The following is a 10,078-nucleotide window of genomic DNA, read 5'->3' as shown; positions in this document are numbered from 1 at the left end:
ACTCATTAGTCTATAGATTCATTTTTTTTTTTAAATATACCTAGCATTTTGGCATTCAGTCGATTATGATGTTTCAGTTGATACTTTGATAATTTTTTAAAAAAATTCTTGCAATGGCACTTGTATTTTTGTAGTATATTTGAATTATATATTTTAGAAAGTGATTTAATCAATTTGACCAAAATTAGTAATTTAAGGAACGATGCCAAATGTTACATAGAAAATAAATAATCTGATTTGTTTAATGTGTCATTGTGGTGTTTCGTTAATCCACGTGGGGATTGACGTCCAATTAAAGTCTGTTACTCATGTCCCTAGATGTAGGCAATTACTTGCACACAACAAATGGTGAATCATCATTCTATCTGGCCCACCTTTTTTATAAAAATAATTACTTATTATATAAATATAAATATATAAATATAAATATATATATATATATATATTTTTTTGTAACTTACTTATTATATAAATATTGACAAAAGCTTAGTGTAATATAAATATTAACAAAAGCTTAGTGAAAAATATATATTGTGTTTGGAAGTAAATCTGTATAGAAAAAAAAACCGACACTTTTGAGGTATTTTAAAAGAAATATGAAACTACAAAACATTATAAAGTGTCTAACCATCAAATAGGTAACTGAGATAAATAAATTAAAGCCTAATTTTAGTATCTAAAAAATTAAGGGTTACGATTAATTAAGTTTTTGGGATTCATAATTTAATTTTCTATGTTTTGCTATAAAGAAACATTGAAGAATAAGTTACACTGTACGCATTATGAATTATAATCGAATCGTATTAACAACTGTTACAGAAAGATTGCCAGCCAAAGCTTATAGCTCATGTGGCTAGAGCTCCACCATATTCATTAGATTAAAGTCAAGAGGAAAACAATCTTCAAATTAAATATTCATGGTTTCCTCAAAATAAAACACTTGAGCTGATTAATTAATACATCTGTAAGTCTAAATTTTGATTCATATGATAAACATAGCTCGTTAGAACTAATGTGAAATATTGCTTCACAGAGATATATAGAGTTAAAAGTTTTAGAACAAAAGGAGGCGTATTTGCTTCATCACTGAAGTTTAAGAGTTTTCATGAATAAGGATTTCCTTTTTTTACTGGTTGAAAAAAAAATTGATTTGGAAAACGATAGAAAATTTTTCAATTATTTTATTTTCCCTTTTCTACTTTTTGGCCGCATTTTTTACTTCTTTTGAATCTTACATAAAATGAACTAATTATTATAATAGCTCGGCACGTAGTGCTCGAAAACAACCGTTTTTCGTCGTACACATGGATGCAGAGTTACCATCTTGGTTTACAGAGTTTACATGAGTCTGTGAATGTTTGCTGTCAAAAAGAAAAATTTATAATATGATGTTTCCTGGTAGATCATTTGATACTCCATATTTTGTTGGGATTCAAAAAATACATGTATGATCAACATCTAGGAAAAGGGGGATAATTTTAAGCTTCATAGTGAAGTTAAGTTTCATTTTTCAATGAATTATTGGGAATCATTTGAATTTTTATAAATAGAATAAAGCAAACCCAATAATACTAATTTGTCCACAAAAATGAGGACATCTGACACATTTATTTTCAAAGGAGAATCGTATGTGGTTACTTTCAGAAATGGAAAAGACTACTCCTCGATGACTTATCATCAATCTCAATTTTTTTCACTAGTTTGATTATGGAGACTAAAACCTTTCGGATTAATCTAATACTGAAGAAAATATTGTTTTGTAGTTATAATTTAATTGACGTACTAGAAAAGATTGAAGTAATTGATCTTAAGTTTAAGATATGCGATGCAATAGCCAATATGTGAACGACATTGGCCATCGCCTTAAACTCGGGAATATGTTAATACTAGTATGTTTGAACCCGTGCTACGCACGAGGTACTCTTTTTAGTGTTTAATTAAATTAAAATGTTATTTCTTTTATCCATGATTAGTAACAAAAGTCTTTCTTTAGTTAAAAGCTTCAACTTAACTGTGTTGTTACAAAAATATGTTTACTTTTATTCTACATAAAAGTAAATTTGAATAATTAGAAAAAATTAGATTTTAATTAGGAAAAAATTAATTGATGATAACATGACATTAATTTAGTTTATCACAATTTAGTAAAATATAGTTAAAGAAATATTGCACAATTTAGAAATTATACTTAGTTGATCGATATATGAGATAGATTGATAGTATACTAATAATTTAATATATGAACATATTTAACTAATAACTTATTTTATTTTTACTTTATTTTACCAAATTTAAAATTTCCTCAAGAATATACATCAGGTACACGAAGCCTGTGATATGTTTATATTAAATACTTTTAATAATAGTCATTCGAGGCTTGCACAAATTCGATATTAACAATTTGGTCAAACATATAACAAAATTTTGATATTAAAAGGTTATGCATCTAACCTGTTAACCAAACTATGAACAATTCGACGTAAAAAAAAAAAAACAAACTATGAACAATTATAAGAGTCTCTGGTATCTTGGAGTTTCCCTTCTTCTTCAATCATCATCATAGAATATAGTTTGTTTTATGCAGACAATCTTCTTGTAAGTTTGAAGTCTCTTCTTCTCATTGTCTCACTCTTCTTTGTTACAATCGATATGAAACATAGACCTAAGTTTTCATTGACCAGCTTTGGTTCGAAGAAAACTCGTTATGTGAAGACGTGGTAACAACGACTCCTCTGCAAAAAAAAAGTAAAAAGAATTCAAAATTGCATAACAAAATAATAATTAAATGATGAGGCTCAAAAATTTATTACTTACTCATTTGCTAAACAACTATAGGAACTCGTCTGCACCACCAATGTACACCAGCAAATTTCCAGAAGCCATCTATAACTTCGCTTCTTCCTCAACTTCAAAAAATTTCTTTTGGTTAGAAAAATCAAAGGGATTTCTTAAAAAAAGATAATTATAGGAAAGACACAAGCATCGGTTGTGGAAGAAAGTAAACTATTTGGAAAAAAAAATTGTAAACAAATTTGTTATCTGAATGATTGTAGTGTTCGTTTAAAGTTGATTTAGTAGGGAGTTGAGATCGTGTTGTAGTGGTTGAGACAATTAAAACTGTTTTTGCTTTTTTTTTATTTTACGTGGAGAATAAATGAACTGTTTTAATTTTTCTGGTCGAATTGTTGAAAAATAGAAATGAAAAGAATAATTTAATTGTTTTTATTTTTTATTTTGTAAAGCTTTGCAAAGTGTCATATTTTTATTTGTTAGTCGACTTGTGTTTTAGTATATAAATGATATTTTGTAAAGAAACTTGCTCATGGATCGTTCAAGTTTTATGTTCAGACAGACTAAGTGACAGAATTTTTATTTGTTATAATTTTTTGGTTGATATGATATATAAGTTGATTACTGGAGTGCTTTTTGAAAAATAGCAAAATGAGTCTGAACCTATCTGGTAAGGTGAAGTTCGGAGAACACGCATGAATAAGTATCATGCTTTGATTGGTGAGCTATATAATTTTCCGGATGTGACACTTACTTATGACCCATGCATTATCTATAATTCAACTGTGGCAAATTTTTTTTTTTTTTTGAACTAAACTGTGGGAATATTATTATCCTTTGTTTACTCGTTTTGTTTACCATATATGTACGTATATCATTTGTTGTAGTAAGACTTAATTTCCAAAGCAGCAATGTTTAATGTTAATAGATTGTATACGTTTATCCACATATATGTGAGTGCGTGTGACGTTTAGAAAATCCATGTATAGTTTGTCTTGTAATTAGGGAGCAATTACACCGAAGAATGGATTAGTCGTTTTCTAATTTGTCGATTTCAAATTAATTTGAGTCGCAAGACCTGGATTTAGCTAATAAAGAAAATGATAAAAATTGAAAATTAAATTTTAATACTCCTCATAGTAAGTTTTAAATACGAATGAAATCAATTGAATAGTGTTAATTTACTTTGCAAACTATTTTATTTATGCCATAATCTTTGTAACTCGTTTACATTATATTAGAAAATCGTATTTTACACATACATACATATAGAAAATATACACAAAACGTATTTATCAGAATTTACATGGCAACAGGACCGACCCTGGGTCATGCTAGGTGAAATATTTGCAACATGTTTCCAAATTTTTTTTAAAAAAATTACATACAATTCCTAAAAACAATTTAGGCTCCTAAATTTGTAAAAATGAAAATTTACATTGAAACAGTCACAACCACAGGTCCCCAAAATCTCAGGGCCGGCCATGTATGGCAAATACACATAAATCATTAACATAGATAATTTGGTCGTGCGCTAATTATGTGGCTAAGAAACTAGAAAAAAAAGATCACGAGGTGTTAACCCTTTCTAGTTTCTAGGTACGTACGAAGATCCCCAAGGCAAAATCATATGTTGTTGTTAGCACGTATAAACGCATAGTTTAATCAGCTACGTATATACGTGTTTAGGATATAATGAATACACGTAAATATGTAGTTCCCCCAAGCATATTCTAATCATCTTTATCGACTACTAATAGATACCATGCGTATGTAATCGTTTTGGATAATATTATCGACATGATTTTAGTTGTAACTCAATCAATACATGCAACATGATATTATCCAAGATGTTTTAGTATATATATTTACATTTTTTTACCAAAAAAAAATATTTTAGTATATATATGTATATATGTATACGTAAAAATATGGAGATGTGAAAAAAAAAATGGAGATGTGGAACAATAGAACAAGCCACTATCTGATTCCTTTAATGAAATATTATCTGTTGCCTAAAAAAGAACATGTATGCAGAATGGTCTAGTCGGCTAATTGGCTTTTAAACTTTACAAATCAAAATTTAAAACCAGTTAATAAGATAAGATAACCTCTAATTGTATGTTAAATAATCGATTAAGAACATTATCTTTTTCTCTTTCAAATGACGTACGACGGCGCATCATATTTAATGGTTTAGTGCATATACAGATGGTAGTAGTAAAACATACTCAAATGATCAAAATATAACTGTCAACATATGTAGATTTGATACATAGTTGATTAAATATATTTTCATCCGCATTTATTTAGTTAAATATGTACGTGCTCTCTTCCTATCACTTTAAACGTGTTAAAAAATATGATGGGCAGTTGTATGTCATTTGCTGCCAAAAAAAAAACGCGTTAAGTAATAGAATAGCCGTTTACTACAAAGAAAAACATGTTAAAAAAAATATTTTTGTTACAAAATAATCGATGTTTTCACTATTTTAAATTTAATTTGACTTCGAATTTTGTGATTAATTACAAAATAGTATCTTTTTACTTATTGATTGAACTAAATTATTTAATGATATTTTATATAACCAAAATAAGTTGTATAAAATTTTGTATTATCTTAGTTCATGTGCAAAAACCTTAAACATCACTTATACTGAAACAAAGAGAGTATAAATGTACATCGTGTCTTGTGAATATTCAAATCTTAACTAAAAGATACTTTACATATCATTTTAAGTGATTTTAAGGTTTTTCCATAAAGATTAAGAAAATACAAATTTCTATGTAATTTATCTTGGTTATATAAAAATTACATTAAATAAAATTAGTTCAACCAATAACAAAAATATAGTATTTTATAACTGGTCAGAAATTTCAAATAACATTAAACTTTCTCTATATATACATAAATTTTTGTTATTAATTAGCACTAATTTTTTTTACCAAAATGTATACATTAATATCATCTTTGAATATATATATACACACTTTTTATTAAATTTTTCAATAATTCATACACACATGACAATAGAAAATAAATATTCAATAATTATTTACATGGTAACTATCTTAATCTCTAAATATATTTGAATTTGTTAGTTTTATTGTTTTCGATATCATTTTATCAAATCAAATGGTTATACTAGTATACAGATAATTAAAACCAAATTTCAGTATATAGTCGACAAAAATCAACTGCCTTGTATTAGTTTATACCAATCACAGAAATAATAAACAAGTAAATCGTATATATAAAACTTTTTGTTCAATATGACTTTTCTATACTGTACATATTAATAAATTAGATTCATACCAACTAGGCAACAATAACAATAGCATCGATCCTAACTTCTTGTCGCTGCAACATACATATCTGCGGTCTGTCCTAGACTACGAAACAAACAATTTAGGTCTATATTTTATTTAAACTTTCGGATTATTGTTATAATAAGTTCGTCAATTTGATCCACAAGTCTATATATAAACATTTCTTATAAACTAGTGAGATTAGCTTCTAAGATATCCAATATATATAAAAATTGTATATCTATACACATACAGATGCCTCAGAATTAGTGATGGTGGCCATGACTTTGAGCAATGTTGAATGACATCATATTCATCATACATGTGCGACATCATTATACCAACCTTAGAAATAGGAAGGATCATATGTATTATATATGTATATCGCGTACGGAATATTTACAATATGATATGTTTATATTTTTTAAAATGTATGTTTATATTCTTATACTATTTACATATCATTGAAAAACTAAAAGATAATATCTACTTGACAGTATTGGTTTACCTTTATATTTAGTGTATGTAGATCTGATTTTTTTGTTTTACATTTAAAATTTTAGGTAATTACCTTCTCCCCCAGTACATGTGACTTTCTAAACCGAGCAGAGCAGCGAGCAACACATACAATACATAATAATTCATGAGCATAATATATATACACATTGTAAATCATAAACATAAGAAACAATAAGTTAAAAAAAGGCTCAATGACGTCGATATACAAAATAAAGATGGAAATTGCAGAACCATGCATAGATTTATTGAATTTGCAAGATTGGTAGGAGAGATGAGGGTAAAATGACAAACTTGTCCTTGCAGTGTACATATACTGCTAAAAGGTTAATAGAAATTAGTTTTGTAAAAAAACTATGGCCCACCTTTATGTCAGTAAATTGTCAGAGCAGTGTTTTTTACAAAAGAAAACAAACAATTCAAACCTAAAACAAAAGGGCAGCGGAAATGCACGGTCTTTCAATTTTTAATGGGACATAAGAAATTAAAAATGAAATTTGTTTTTGTTAGGCTATGAATTGTTGGTAAATATATCTGGTTATTGACAAGGTTACAAAGCAAGTGTTGTTGATAAACAAATTTTTAGGTCCAGTTAAAATGAACAAACGTTAGAAGTTAGATAACATTCATAATGATAGATAGAAGTTTAGTTTATTACAAAAGAGGAAAAATTCTTATTAATTAACTTGTAAGAATTTTAATCAAACCAAATTAATCTATTGACAAGGGAGTAATACTTGGTGGATTCAGGTTGCTTTCTGGTAACAAATTTGCTAGTTATGTGAAGATAAAGTTTTTGAGACTCGATAATATATTTAATACATAGATAATCCGGCTTTTGATAGTAGTAACGAGAAAATGGTTGTATTTGTATGAATGCATAATATAATCAGATAACATATCATATATTCGAGTTGAGGTAATGAAAGAAATTGAATAATTGTATATGTGAGTATAACCGGATATAACAAAGTTAATCTCGGATACAACATGTAAGATATGTGTGTAATCGGTTATTTTGCTTTAAAACCGGGTCTGTATCAAGATATACTTAAATTGTAGCCAGATATGTTTTACTGGAAAGGTACTCATTGGTAGTGTGAGTACACGCGCGTGCTCGAGGAAGAGAATAGTGAAGGGGTAGATGGTGATCCCAACGCCTAAATTTTTCGTGCTTAAGGCAAGAACAATCAGCAAGAAACCTTAATCAAAACCACTAACAAAACTCAACATCCGCCGTTCTTGCTATCTTCATGGTTGTCACCGTCGGTCATATTCTCTAATGTTAAGCCATTGTTGTCACCGTCGGTCATAAACATTAAAAACCTGATATATTAGAAACTGTTAACCGGATATAAACGTTTATAACCTGATACATTCACTTCATCGAATGGCTTTTAGTATATAGATTATTTTACGAAACCAGATTTGCCTAGTTGTAACCAGTTTTATAATTATCTATCTTGTTGGGATATTATTGAAAGTATGTAAACACTGTTTTCTTATGAATGAATCATCGAGGATGGGTTTAGTTGGATCACAAGCAATCTTGGATGGCCAGAGGAGAGCTGAGGACACTTTTGTGGGATTGGGAAACTCTACTCAATCTCGTAATTTGACACTGGGTGTTCCTAACACTGAATCGATAAGCGTAGGTGGATCATAACAAATACCTTGACTTTCTTGAGCAAATCACAACCAGTCATGCCCGACATACAATAATCTGTAATGGTAAAATTCACTTCTACTTCATGTCCAAAGCCAAAAATAATCAATAAAACTTAGCACTGAAGTGATATTTTTAAAAGAGAAGAGGCAAACTTTTCAAACCTGAGGAGATGAAGAAAGAGCGATTGAGTCGTTACTCTCAATACCTTGTCTTAAACCCAAAAACTCTAAAGCCTTATAGCCTGAATCAACAGTTGTTACTGTAAGCACCAAAAAAACATAAAAGCTTAGATCTTTCTACTATTCTTACAAGCTATAAAGACTTATTCATGTTTTTTATTACCTTGACAAGAATTTTTTTTTGAAGCAATCTCTCTATGAGTTTCTAATCAAATAAACTATCATCAACAACTAAAACATGAAACTTCCAACCCGCTGCTGCAATACGCATTGCAGAAAAGAATTGAAGATGATCTAATCTTAAAATCAACGAACCCATGTAAAGTCTATGACTTTTTTTTTTCTTTTCTTCACTAGAAAGACTCAATTCTTTTGGTTGGGAATGTTACTATTTTAATATCATTTCACGATGTGAGGAATACACCATCTCAAGATCCAAGAGATAAACTATCTTTAGAGGAGAATAAAAGCTTTAAAAAATAGAAAAAATGAGATGAGGTTTTTATTTTATGTGTTTTTTGCATTTAAGTGATAATGATGTTCGGTTCAATTTCTGTTTAATTATTTCAAAAACTGCTTGGAGGATAAAGGTAGGAGTTGTGTCAGACCTATGTCGGAGAACTTCGGTAGGGTTATTGTTGGGATTATGGAAATTGTACCGTCGCATAGCCATTTAGCTAATTATACTTCTTATTTTTGTTATCTAATGCAAATTCCCTAAAAAAAAACATAAGAAACAAAAAAACAAGAAATAAATCGTAAACTAAAAAAGAGAGAACTGATGCTTTCTCAAATTCTAATCGGCTTGTGTGGGTCCACGTGGCCCATTAAGATTCGTCGAAAGAGAGAGTGATGACGTAAAAGTTGACGTCAGAGATCCCTCAGCCAATGGTGTGGCTCCTTCGCTTTGCAGTCTCGTCTTCGGTAGCAAAAGTCAACCTTCATCCACAAATTCCACATACATTTTATAAACATCCTTCCACAGGGTCCTCACGTATAAGAAATTAAATAAAAATTATAAAATATAGTGTTAGATTGGTTTATTTATTTTAATCCCCGATTTCGTTCGGGCAAATCTCCAAAATAGCACATTTCTAAGTTTATATCACAAAAATAACACTCAAAAACTAAAATGACTAAAATAACACCTTTTTAAGTTTATCCTTTGAAAATTTTAATTTTTTTATTTTTCAAAATTTGAAATTTTATCCCCAAAACCTCATTTCTCAACTCTAAACCCTAAACCCTAAACCATAAACCCTAAACCCTAAAATCTAAACCCTAAACCCTAAACTCTAAACCCTAAACCCTAAACCCTAAACCCTAAACCCTAAACCCTAAACCCTAAACCCTAAACCCTAAACCCTAAACCCTAAACCCTAAACCCTAAACCCTAAACCCTAAACCCTAAACCCTAAACCCTAAACCCTAAACCCTAAACCCTAAACCCTAAACCCTAAACCCTAAACCCTAAACCCTAAACCCTAAACCCTAAACCCTAAACCCTAAACCCTAAACCCTAAACCCTAAACCCTAAACCCTAAACCCTAAACCCTAAACCCTAAACCCTAAACCCTAAACCCTAAACCCTAAACCCTAAACCCTAAACCCTAAA

This window comes from Brassica oleracea, chromosome C3 (genome assembly GCF_000695525.1).
Source record: "Brassica oleracea var. oleracea cultivar TO1000 chromosome C3, BOL, whole genome shotgun sequence".
Lineage (NCBI taxonomy): Eukaryota > Viridiplantae > Streptophyta > Magnoliopsida > Brassicales > Brassicaceae > Brassica > Brassica oleracea.
The sequence above is the reverse complement of the archived record's forward strand: the minus strand, read 5'-3'. Positions refer to the sequence as shown.